Below are 11,623 nucleotides of genomic sequence, written 5' to 3'. Positions count from 1 at the left end.
TCTACTCACAAATTACACGGCTAATATGGCACACGTTCACTTTTTAACACCACTGTTCACTGTCATAGGCACGGCACTCTCATAAATCTTTTATATTACTGTAAAATCCTCTCTGGTGTTTATATCCAATAAAATAATGGTCAAAAGCTGGAGCTGCTTTTAAGCTGGACCTATCAATGGTGCCGTGACTTATCGACAAGTCCTAGAAAGTCAGCTGTCATAATTCCCATCCATATATGGGCCAAGTGAATAAGCTGTGTATTTACCAAGAAAATAAGAAAGTTTGCATAATTTTTTAAAGGTTATTGTTAATTTTGTTGGCGTTCCACTTCAAGTTCTTGCAATATTGAAAAGCTCTCGTGCAAGTTTTTTAAGCTTTCCTGTCATGTAATAAATGCACAGTGTTTTCACCCACTAAAAATGTCAAAACTTATGAATTCTGACTCAAACTCTGATTTTAAACCCAATATTTTGAAAAGATGGCTGCCTTATTTGCAAGAATAGCAGACTGGTAAGTTTTAGGTACCTAAGTCAGGTTAGGTTGGGTTATACCTTGACAGGACTTGTAATATTTTGTCCTTTTATAATAAGTGTGACTGATGCTGGAAAGGTCGCTTATGCACTTCAGACCATTCCAGTGGTTTACTCAGTTCTGGTTCTCCCCTGAATAGGATGGTTTCACATTGGGATTCCCCATGGTTTATACAGTTGGGAAAGACAAAATCAAGTGGTTTGCACCAAAAAGAATGGCCACAGATACAAAAATGATGTGGAGAAACAGAAAAATATGTATTTTAGGCTATTAATTAAAGTATTAAAATATTACCACGATTTAAAATAAGGAAAATATGTATATACCCAAGATTGTAATATTAAATTGAGTACCTGCTCTTGTTCTCTTGCAGCTTCCTACAAGCTGCCGTTTCCTATTTTATTCTCTTTCTGTCGTGCAACAGTGGGTATAGGTTGGCCGCTACCGGGCACCACTTCTCCAAAGGTCACTTTGTGCTAGATTGCACTAGGGTCCCAGATTACTAGTGGTGGGGGAGGCAGCATATAGAAGCAAAGTCCCACAGCCCCAGAAGTTAGGACATGGGTGTCTGAGTAAAGGTAACTCTGGTTAGGTCACATTCTCTGGAAATGCCTGCTACAGAAATGCCTACATTAGCCCCAGACCTCTTACTCTGTAATCACCCTGCCTTGGTAACTTAAAACATTTTGCAATGACATTCTTTTCACTGCAAACGATTATTTTGGTATATAAAACAAGTTAGAGACAATCTAGTGGCAAATGTCTGGGATTAGAATTAACATTAATGATTTAGGTAACAATAAAATTTTGGGTTAACTTGAAATATTTGATATTATTGCTGGGACCATTGTCAAGTCGTTTTATTATGTGTATTTTGATTCAAAAAAAAAAAAAAAAAGGAAAGGGACAAGGGTGTCTTTACGTGAGTGTTTTTGAAAGTTGATGCACCAGTTTCAGGGTACAAAATGTTTTGTGACTGGTCCACGGTTCATGCGAACACCTCTATAATTCTAATTAGGTATGCACCCAAAAGTTGCTATTATGTTCGTTCCCAGCAGTATCCACTTAGTATTAAGGTGGCTAACCTGGCTAAAAAAGCTACATACCTTAGTTTCACTACAGACCACTGAGCTGGATTCAGCCTCCCAGGGCCATCTGGCGACAGGGGATCATTTACCTGGCCAAGAACCACCACACTTAGCAACGGGACCTACAGCTTATTGTGGAATCCGAACTACTATAAAGGAGAGATGAATTTCTACTACCAGAAATACCAAATTCCCTAACTTTCTCATCAGCCGGCTGGGGAATCGGGAACTCCAGCCCAGCGAGTGCCAGTCCACAACTCTACCGACTGGCTAACATTTTCTCATACGGTTTTGAGTAATGGGACCATAAAGTTTTTTTTTTTTTTTACATTTAAATCACCTGAAAACCCACTCACCAATTGCAGTACCAGTCGTTTCCTTGTGATGCAACAATGCTTCCCAGCAAAATCTGTACCAACCATTTGGCGGCATGTTCTCAGACTTAACCATCCTGAGCCAGATTCTCCTCCTCCTTCTACTTGAACACATTTTTCCTGCGGTTGCTTCTCTTCACACTGGGTCCTCGTCTTTCTCATCCTCCTCCTTGTACTCTTCCACCTTTCAAAAACACCTGACATAGGACACCTTTTTTCCTTTCTAAATGGGACTATATCTCATGAGACGAATTGACCAGTGGTTCCAGCATTGTCAAATTTTCAGCAAATCCAAGATTTTATTGTTGCCTGAATCCATTACTATTAATCTACTCCCAATCATTTGCCATTAGATGTCTCTTGTTTTATATTTACCAAATACATATCAGCGAAAGATATTATTATGAAAGTTTACCAAAAGGTTTGAAAGTTACCAAAAGGGGTTACTGATTACAGAGTAATGGGTCAAGGCTACTGTAGACATAGTAGGCAATTCAGAAGGAATATAACCTAACCAGACTTTCCATTACTTCTAATCTTTGGGGTTTTGCTTTTTCTAGATCCCCTGGCCTGAGTAATTCATGACCCTCATTTGCATAGTAGCCCAAAGTGGCCTTTTGGAGAATTTGCAAGTAGCAGCCTCTTTATACCCTTTTTATTGCTTTGACAGAAAGAGGAATAAAAAAGGGAAAGATATAACTTGTAGAAGCAAAAAAAAAACAAGGAATGGTTCTATTGTGAAACTTATTCCTCTCTCTCTCTCTCTCTCTCTCTCTCTCTCTCAATCATGGCTAAAATAATTGTGCTCTAAAGAAACTCTTCACAATGAAGGAAATGAGTCTTTAAAAGAGTCAGGGAATCTCAAGAATTATCTCAACAGAGGAGTTCCACTGGGCTAGAATCCCTCCCGCCCTGCTAACCTTGGCACAGGGTACACAGACATCTTTCCAATCTCAGGAATTGTTAGTATTTTTTTTGTAATCTGATTTACGACAATTAATTACTTTTATGTCAGTAATTAATTTATGAATCTATTTCCTATTTTTTCAAACTGCACTCAAGAATTAGTAGGGTCCTGATTTGCAAAAATTTTTGCATAAAATGTTTACCTACCAGGATGCAATATATTTATTTTCGTTTGTAGTTTTCTATAGTTCTGCATTTATCAATCGCATCAAACCTGTTGTTGAACTTTAGATTATTGGGTAAAATCCGTGAAGGTTTTTGTACTGTAAAGAAAATGTATGAAATTACCTGCAGGAATTGAGAGGCACATTCCTCTTACTTGATAAGCAGGGTTGCCAAAATAAATTATAGTCAAACGCGGTACAAAGCCTTGAAAACTGCGGCACCGCTAAAGTAGCCCAATTTTTATCCGACATGAAACAGTGATTGATAGTGTATGTTTACTACAATAAAGCTTTTTCCATTGTTTATTGCCTCCCCAATGTGATCAATAGAATTTATTGAGGTATGGCAAGCAATGCACACTGAAAGTTTCAAATCCGTAGCTTTTTGGTTGATGTCAGTCTGCTTGGTTTGCTGAGGTGAAGTACTGGCCAAAAACTTCGTAACATTGCTTTCTCTTGCTTTTACATATGATTTATGGGTCCCAGTATTAGCATGTTTCATTAAATCTGAATGGTGAGCTCTTATGACAGCTTTTGTTTCATCTATTTTGCTGCAAGTCAGAATAGCCCAAGACTGATGGGTGGCTTGAGTTATAGGATCCCACGGGGTTGTTGCTTTAATTGTAATGTGCTGGGACACATTAGGAGATTTTGCCGTGTTAAGAAGTATTATGGCGGTTGTAAGAGTTATGATGCATCCTTGCAGTCCGCCGTCTCAGAACACTATGATGAGTAGGCCCGCATTTCAGAATTTTGGTAGCCCAGATAAGGAAGTGCGTCACGCGAATTGTTCAAGGGGATCGGGTAGTTGGCAGACATTGCCGAAAGACAGGTCGTTTGTAAAGGAATACTGGATGGGTGTCTCTTGGGACATTGGACTTTGGGAGAACCCGCAGGGTCAGAAACTATTATGGTGGGTCTGTACAGGGTATAAATGGGGTCTTTATAGGTAGGGCTGATTAACCTTATAAGTAGCCAGGTTTTGCAGATCAGTGTTTCCCAGTGATCTTTAAGGACCTGCACAGGAAGCTGTATTAAACGTTCCAGGCAAATAAATGACAAATATTAGGTTTGTACGGATATAGATTTGTCCCTCCAGGGGCAGTTCTTTATTTAGACAATTCCTAGTTATAAAGGGATGTGCTTTGGGAAATGCACTGTTGCTGGGACATCCGGCGTGTCGGAAAAGAAAGATATCAGTTCATACAAGGGTTTGCTGTATAACTGTGGGAGTGCCTGGTTTGTTTGTACCGTATGGGGAAAAGACGTGAGAATGTAATAGTGAGAATGTGTCAGAGGTATGAGAGTCTGGGGCTGAATGATGAACAGGTGCAAATGTGACCAGGAAACTATAAGGGGTGTTGGCTGATGATGTAGTGCTTGGTCCAGGTATGATGCAGTGGTAAAAGTTCATGTAAGAGGTGTGCATGAATCCAGACAGATGCGTGTGGATGAATGCAGTGAGAAGTGGAAAGGAATTTTGTGTACGAGTTCGGTAAATAATATATCGGGTTCAGGGGAAACTTGGGTGGAGTTGCTAAACTGTAACGATACAGTTTGCAATTACCAGAAGGGTACTTATGCAATCGATTTTGTTGACTGGGTCGATGAAGATAATTCAGTGAACATTGTCGGGGATTTTTGTTCTTTTTCAGAGCTAGTTTACAAGCTAGAAGGCAGGATTTTTGGGGATCAATTGGCCAATGCTGATTATAAAGAATATGCCGGGGGTGTAGAAGATGTTCTGGTCGAGTTTGCGGACATAGTCGCACTCAAAGGGGATAAGTTGGGATTAACGAATATGTTAGAACACAAGGTTCAGTGGGAGGACAAGACTAAGCATATATTTGTTCCTTCATATAGGATTCCTTTTAAGATTAAGGAACAAGTAGAACAAGAGGTTAATAAGTGGGAAAGAAGAAGGCATTTATTAGGCCTAGTTCATCACCTTTAATTTTCCATTGCTCCGCAGTCCCGAGAAGGATGGCTCAGTCCCAGGTTGTGTAGACTTTAGGAAACTGAACGAGAAAACCATTCCCGATCGCTACCCTGTGGCGTGTTTACTTAGATTTGTTTGTGAGATAGGAGGTAGGAGGAGTATTTATAGCTCAATTGATCTAATGCAAGGATTATCTGCAAGTTCTGCTGACTGAGGAGGTCAGAAGTACACGGCCTTCTCTTTGCCAGAGGGTCATTGTGAGTTTTAGATGCCATTTGGTTTAACCAGGCAGACCGATGACTTTACTAGGTTGATGAATACGGTTTGCATGGCTTGTTAGGAAAAAGTCCATATCTACATGGACGATGCTTATTAGTGCCACTGATTCCAGTAGAGAGCATCTAAGTTCTCAGGGAAGTTTTTATAGGAATAGATTAGTAGGTTTGAAGATAAAGTTAGCTAAGTGTAATTTCTCAAGAAGCAGATAGTATATTTAAGACATGTCATTTTCTAAAGAAAGTGTCAGGAGTAGTGGTAGATAAGGCAACTGTGGAGTTTACCACCCAAGACTAAGAAGCAGGTTCCCGGTCATTTTTGAGATGTGGATTTTCATAGATTTGTGAAGGGTTTTTCTGTTCTGTCTCCATGACAGATGTTCACGAGGATGATGTGCAGTTTGTTTAGGGAGGGACAGCCGTGGCTTTTTCAGAATCAAAGATAATTTAACAAATTCCCAGTATTTGAAGTTTCGGATTTAGAGCGTCCATTCACGTTGGTAACAGATGCGGAAATGGCAAGTGGGATAGGCTGTACCTTATGCAGAAGTTCGATAAAGACTCATCCGATTGCATTTACAGTAGGAAGTTTAAGACACGGGTAGTAATGAGAGACTCTGGTCAATCGTAGATAAGGGCTTTTGCTGTAGTGTATCTAGTTTGGTGCATTTCATGATGATTTTATTGGGCAATCAAGCAGAGGTTCTAACGGATCATAAGCCATTGGTAGATCTTTTTAATAAGCCATATCTTTCCCCAAAAAGAGCCCGGTGGTATTTGACAATCAGGGATTTTGATGCTAAAGTAAAGTATATAGAGGGCAGACAAAATGTTGCAGATGGGTGGTGAGGTTTGCCCAGTCAGAGGGTACTCATGTGTCTTATCAGGGGAGATAGCATTGTGGGATATTAGTCTGGTAGAAGAAAGCAAGATGAAGATGATTCTGAGAGACGCAAAGAAAGCGTTTCTTAGAGGAATTTGTTAGGAAAGGAGTTATAAACTGCCTTTTGCAGGACTTGAATTAGAGGGATAATTGTTAGTTAGGAAGATTAGATACAGACTGAGAGGAAATGGTGAATATAAGGGCGATGCGACGCAAATGGTTGTTCCTACAGGCTTAGTACCTTTGGAGAGACTATGCTTGGTTCAATTAGAAGACTTTATGAAGAGAGTTGTTTCAGTTTGTAATGCTCGTTTCTTTAGATTTCATTTCAATTCCTACCAGGCCACAGAAGAGTCCACATGGACCTGCTGAGCAGTTTCTGTGAATCTAGTTATGACCATAAGCACCCGTTGGTAGTTTGTTGACAAGTTAACTGAGTTCGTAAGTTTTCCTGTTGAGGCATAAAACAGCGGAAGGGTGCTTGGTGCATTTTCATGGGTACATGTTGCAGATGGGTACCGGAGGTCTGATTACAGATAACGGACGCGGAATTTATGGAAATCATTACACAATGCAATGTCCTGTGGACCGTGAGGATTAAAAGATTCATGTATATATAGACCGGAAGCGGGCTAAAAACTGTATGAACGAGCAAATAGAAAGGTCATTGACTCTTAGAATGACCGTAAGTGACCCAAATTGGGACCTTATCTTCTACAGGTCCAACATAGCATAATACTATGCCTAGTATTCATTGGAATGTCTCCCAATGAAGCGCTGTTTGGATACCCAGCGCGAGGCTGCGTTCGATTTACTACAAATTCCAACAGGTGATGATACTGTAAAGTCAACATAGCAACTGCAAAGAGAGATATGTGCACTTGCTAGAATCTTGAGATGAAAACGTGAGACATGGTAGATAGAAACGTACTAAGCCAGATAGAGTTAAAGTGGCTGTTGGAATGAGGGTTTATGTGAAAATAAATATCAGGAATCAGTTGAACTATAAGCTAGGTCTAAGTCCTAAGGTCTAAGGTCCGTTCCATGTTGTTAAAAGCAAAGAAGGAAATAGATTTGTTGTTCTGGATGAAAACACAGGTGTGTCTCGATTGACACATATTTCTAAGATCAAAAGGACGGGTTAATGGGTATTAGCATGGGTGCATTCCTGGGTTGTATTGTTGTTATGATAATGGGTATGTTACGGGTTTTTTTTTCTTTCGGGTTTTAATGGGTTGTAAATGGGCATGACTTGTAGTTTGTTGTAATTTGGGAGGACGCTAGTCCCGTAGGGGATTATAAATCTTTAATAGTTTGAGTTTATTTGTGATCCTGATGTAGTTGCAATGCCAGTGTAATTGTGTACGAACACCGTAGAGTTTCAATATACCAGTGCTCTGAATTTAGATTATTTTATGGATCACATCTGCAGTTGGGACTTCATCATTTCGCATTTGGCGTAGTGGTGGTTACTTTCAGTTAATGGTTTGTATTCCACATGACTTTTAGGAATTATGACATGGGCTATTTCATGGGAGATTAAACCCCGTGGCATTACTATGTGAATGTTATGATGTGCATTTGTCGTCTGACATAATATCTTTGAACCCTAGAGTTGTTTTGCGGAGTATTTATTATACCGGACCCTTTGACCTTTACAGGTTGGGATATGTCAGTTAAGTTTAGGAGGTTTAAGAAGATTTTGATAGGATATCGAATTCAGTATTTGGGATTTTTCAGTTCTCTTTTAGAATTAAGGAAACGCCGTAAGGTAATTGTAGTTATTAGGATCGTAGAGGCGATTGCCAATATGTCAGGTACTGTTCACATTATCATCAGAACCGACTCCTCACCAAGGCGTTTGATTAAGCGGGACAGGAAACGCTCGTGTCTCCATACGCTCCCGACCCTTTCCAGGATTGTGAGCTCCTCCGACCCGTCTCTTCGGAAGGTGGTGTTTGGGTTACTAACACAATGTTTGAACTATTAGATTTTCCGCACTGATCGGATTACTGCCGGACGCCGAAGAGAAAGACGCGCATGCATGCATGCATATACTAACTAAACACAGTCATGCAACATACAATATCAAAGTTTGGCCTGATATCTATATGCAATATCTATATTCTAACCTCCACATTAACTCTTTCTCTCATTTATGTACTTCTTAACAATTACGAATGTCAACGGCAAAATTAACATCAAGAGAATTGCATTTCATTTTATCATTATTCATCTCATTGATCATTGTTGGACTTTTATTCTATTTTGCCCACAAAACTTTTCTTTAACATAACATGGGTTCTTCTACTTAGCCCAACACTGTGTCGGGGTTGTGATCTTCTTTTGATTTCAGATTTAGCTTCCACCTCCTCTTATATATCAGGTTACAGCCTTTTACGGAAAGACAAAAGGGTCGAGGTAACACGACAGTCAGAGGACGAATGCTCATTTAATATTCAACTGGTATATAATTGACAAGAGACTATAATATTCACATTTCATAAAAAGGGGTTTCGTTTACCTGATTGTAATTATCGTTAATGACTGTGTATTTACTAATACTGCTTTTGGACCTCTAAAAAGATTACAAACTAGATCTCATAGCAAACCATTTACCCTGAGGGTAAGCAGGGAAGATTCAGTAACAAATAAACAAAATGTATTACCACATACTGCAGATCATGGAACACATTTTCGTCTCACAGAAGGGTGGGGTTTCTCTCTCTCTCTCTCTCTCTCTCTCTCTCTCTCTCTCTGTACTGCCACGAGCAGCAAGATCTTAAGAAGAAATATTGGCTGTTGAATAAGTAATATATCTTCTTGTGTGAAATCCAAGAAGTGACAGGGTAAAATTTACAGAAACCTTCACTATGGTAATTTCACTACAAAAACCCGGATGGGAAGTAGAAATTCCTTCTATCTTCTTTCACTTACTGTGCAATTCACCTCTGCCACGTAGCACTCCTTGTGCTTCCTGGTTCTATAACTTATTTCACAGGCCTGCTACGAGAAATCTTCTTACATCCACCTGAAGTGTTCACCCACGGTATGCAAAAAGCTCAAAGTTTCAGATTCACTGATCAAGTCTACTAACTTTTACCATATCCGTAAGAGAGTCATTTGTTTGGACATGGCAATTACCTTAATTTTTAACAAAGTAATGATAATTTATTGGTCATTTCAACCATTTTATCATTAGTTCACTAAAATGCTTGAAGAATAAAAATAAACTATACACCGTAAGTCATACAAGCTAGCTCATTCTACAACATAGTAGCATTATGTGGTATTTTTATCATTGTGGCATATACAGGTATCTCAAATGCCAGTGGAAGCCAGCCACTTCAGTTCTGCCACGAACACTATTGAAATTCATGACCCCACTTTTCTAGTGTCTCAGTTTTGTTTTCCGTTTACTTCAATTTCCTCATATTAAAACACTTTCTGACGCCTTTTCTTACATTGTTAGCAGCTTTCTGTATGCATGCATGTATATAGGCAAGTGTTAAAGTAATTTATCAAGGCTAATCCGTACTCTCTCTCTCTCTCTCTCTCTCTCTCTCTCTCTCTCTCTCTCTCTCTATATATATATATATATATATATATATATATATATATATATATATATATATATATATATATATATATATATATATATATATATATATATATACATATATATATACATTAGGTTCAAGAACATTAAGCCATAGAATTTCATTTTAATTCAAATCACTATACCTCAGGAATAACATGTAAGTTCGAACTGCACCTGGTTAGGAAACATCGTCGGAAATTCTGTCAGTATATTCCAAGTGTAATGTAAAGGATACAACTAGAAATTCTGAATAAAGGAGACAAAGAGAGAAACCTTTCATTGATAGACACTGATAGATGAGAGAGAATTTTTTTAAGAAAACGGAAGAGGCAGAGCAGAGGAAGAGCAGCTAAGGCACAAAGAAGAGAGGCGTGAGGTTGCAAAGCCTCACCTATTGTAGCTTGATAAAGAAGACAGGCTCACTTAGTTCACATTATGATTGCTACAATGTGCACCTTGTACTGTACTTCTGTTGTGAAGTTATTTCTTTGGTGCCAATGAAAGAGAAAAAATCCAGTTGTGTCTTCTGAAGACCTCCTGGAAAAGAAAAACTGCTGCTACATAACAAGATAGAAGATCAACATCTTTAAGGGTAATCTTCTCAAACCAATAGCAGCAGATATAAACAGAAAAATAAATAAACAAAGAACATTAGGTAAATGGTACTTGGCAGAAGCGGATCAATAAAACACAAGCAGAGCAAGTGTGAAGGAAGGAAGAAGGACACATACAGAATTTATAACAAGGAAGCATCTCTCTGCAAACGTCAACAGCCGAATCATAACAAGTGTTGAAGTAAAGCATAACAATGGCGAACGAAAAGGCAAGCATCAGAAATAGCTAATAATCATGAAACGACAGCAGCAACAACAACGAGCGACTTGCGACTGTGTGTTGATAACAAATCGACACAAAACCAACGGGTGAACGTCGAGATGTCTACAAGTAGACGTATCCTGAACCAGTATCCTGAGGCAGTGGCAGACCGTATCCTGAACGTTTGAACATCGAAAGCAGTGAACGTCGGCAGCGAACGCTACAACGAGGTGTATTGTCCCTTTGAGAGAAGTGACAAAAAGCGGCGAACAGATACGAGCGCGGTCGCAAAGTGAAAAACAGTTAATGAAACCACAACAGAGTACGATTGGAAGACGGCAGCACAAAATGTACCTTAGTTGGAAAATTCATTCTCTCAAGTTCTCTCTCTCTCTCTCTCTCTCTCTCTCTCTCTCTCTCTCTCTCTCTCTCTCTCTCTCTCTCTCTCTCCAATGAGTGTATTTTTTTAATAGTCTCTCCCTAAGGAATTTACATATCATTATAGTTTCTCTCTCTAACAAGTTTTGTTCCTGTTGATTTTTAGGTTTGGTAAATAGAATATTTTTACATAGTATGATTTTTATAATTACATTTGATTACTGTTGTGTTTTAGGTATAGATTTTCATATGATTTTAGAATAGAAATTATATTACAGAGTCCAGTTTTGATGGACTGAGGATGCAATTAAATAGCCCTTCCCAATCCCACAACAAAGAGCAGAGACAAAGTCAGATTCCAGCATAACCCAACTTCACAAGTATCATAAACTCAAAGTACTAACACTGACACAAGTAAGCAATAATAACACTACCCATACTAACACATTTCAATTTGGCAAATGGCACAAGCAGCAATCATTACATAAACACACGATTTTGTGGACAAGTGGAACGTTCAAATCCTGACAAAATTAGATTAGAGATCATATTCTATGGGCAATGGTTAGCGGACGCAGGCAGTCAATATCTCCACCAATAGAATAAC

This window comes from Macrobrachium rosenbergii, unplaced genomic scaffold (genome assembly GCF_040412425.1).
Source record: "Macrobrachium rosenbergii isolate ZJJX-2024 unplaced genomic scaffold, ASM4041242v1 13890, whole genome shotgun sequence".
Classification (NCBI taxonomy): Eukaryota; Metazoa; Arthropoda; class Malacostraca; order Decapoda; family Palaemonidae; genus Macrobrachium; species Macrobrachium rosenbergii.
This window is presented reverse-complemented; position numbering follows the sequence as displayed.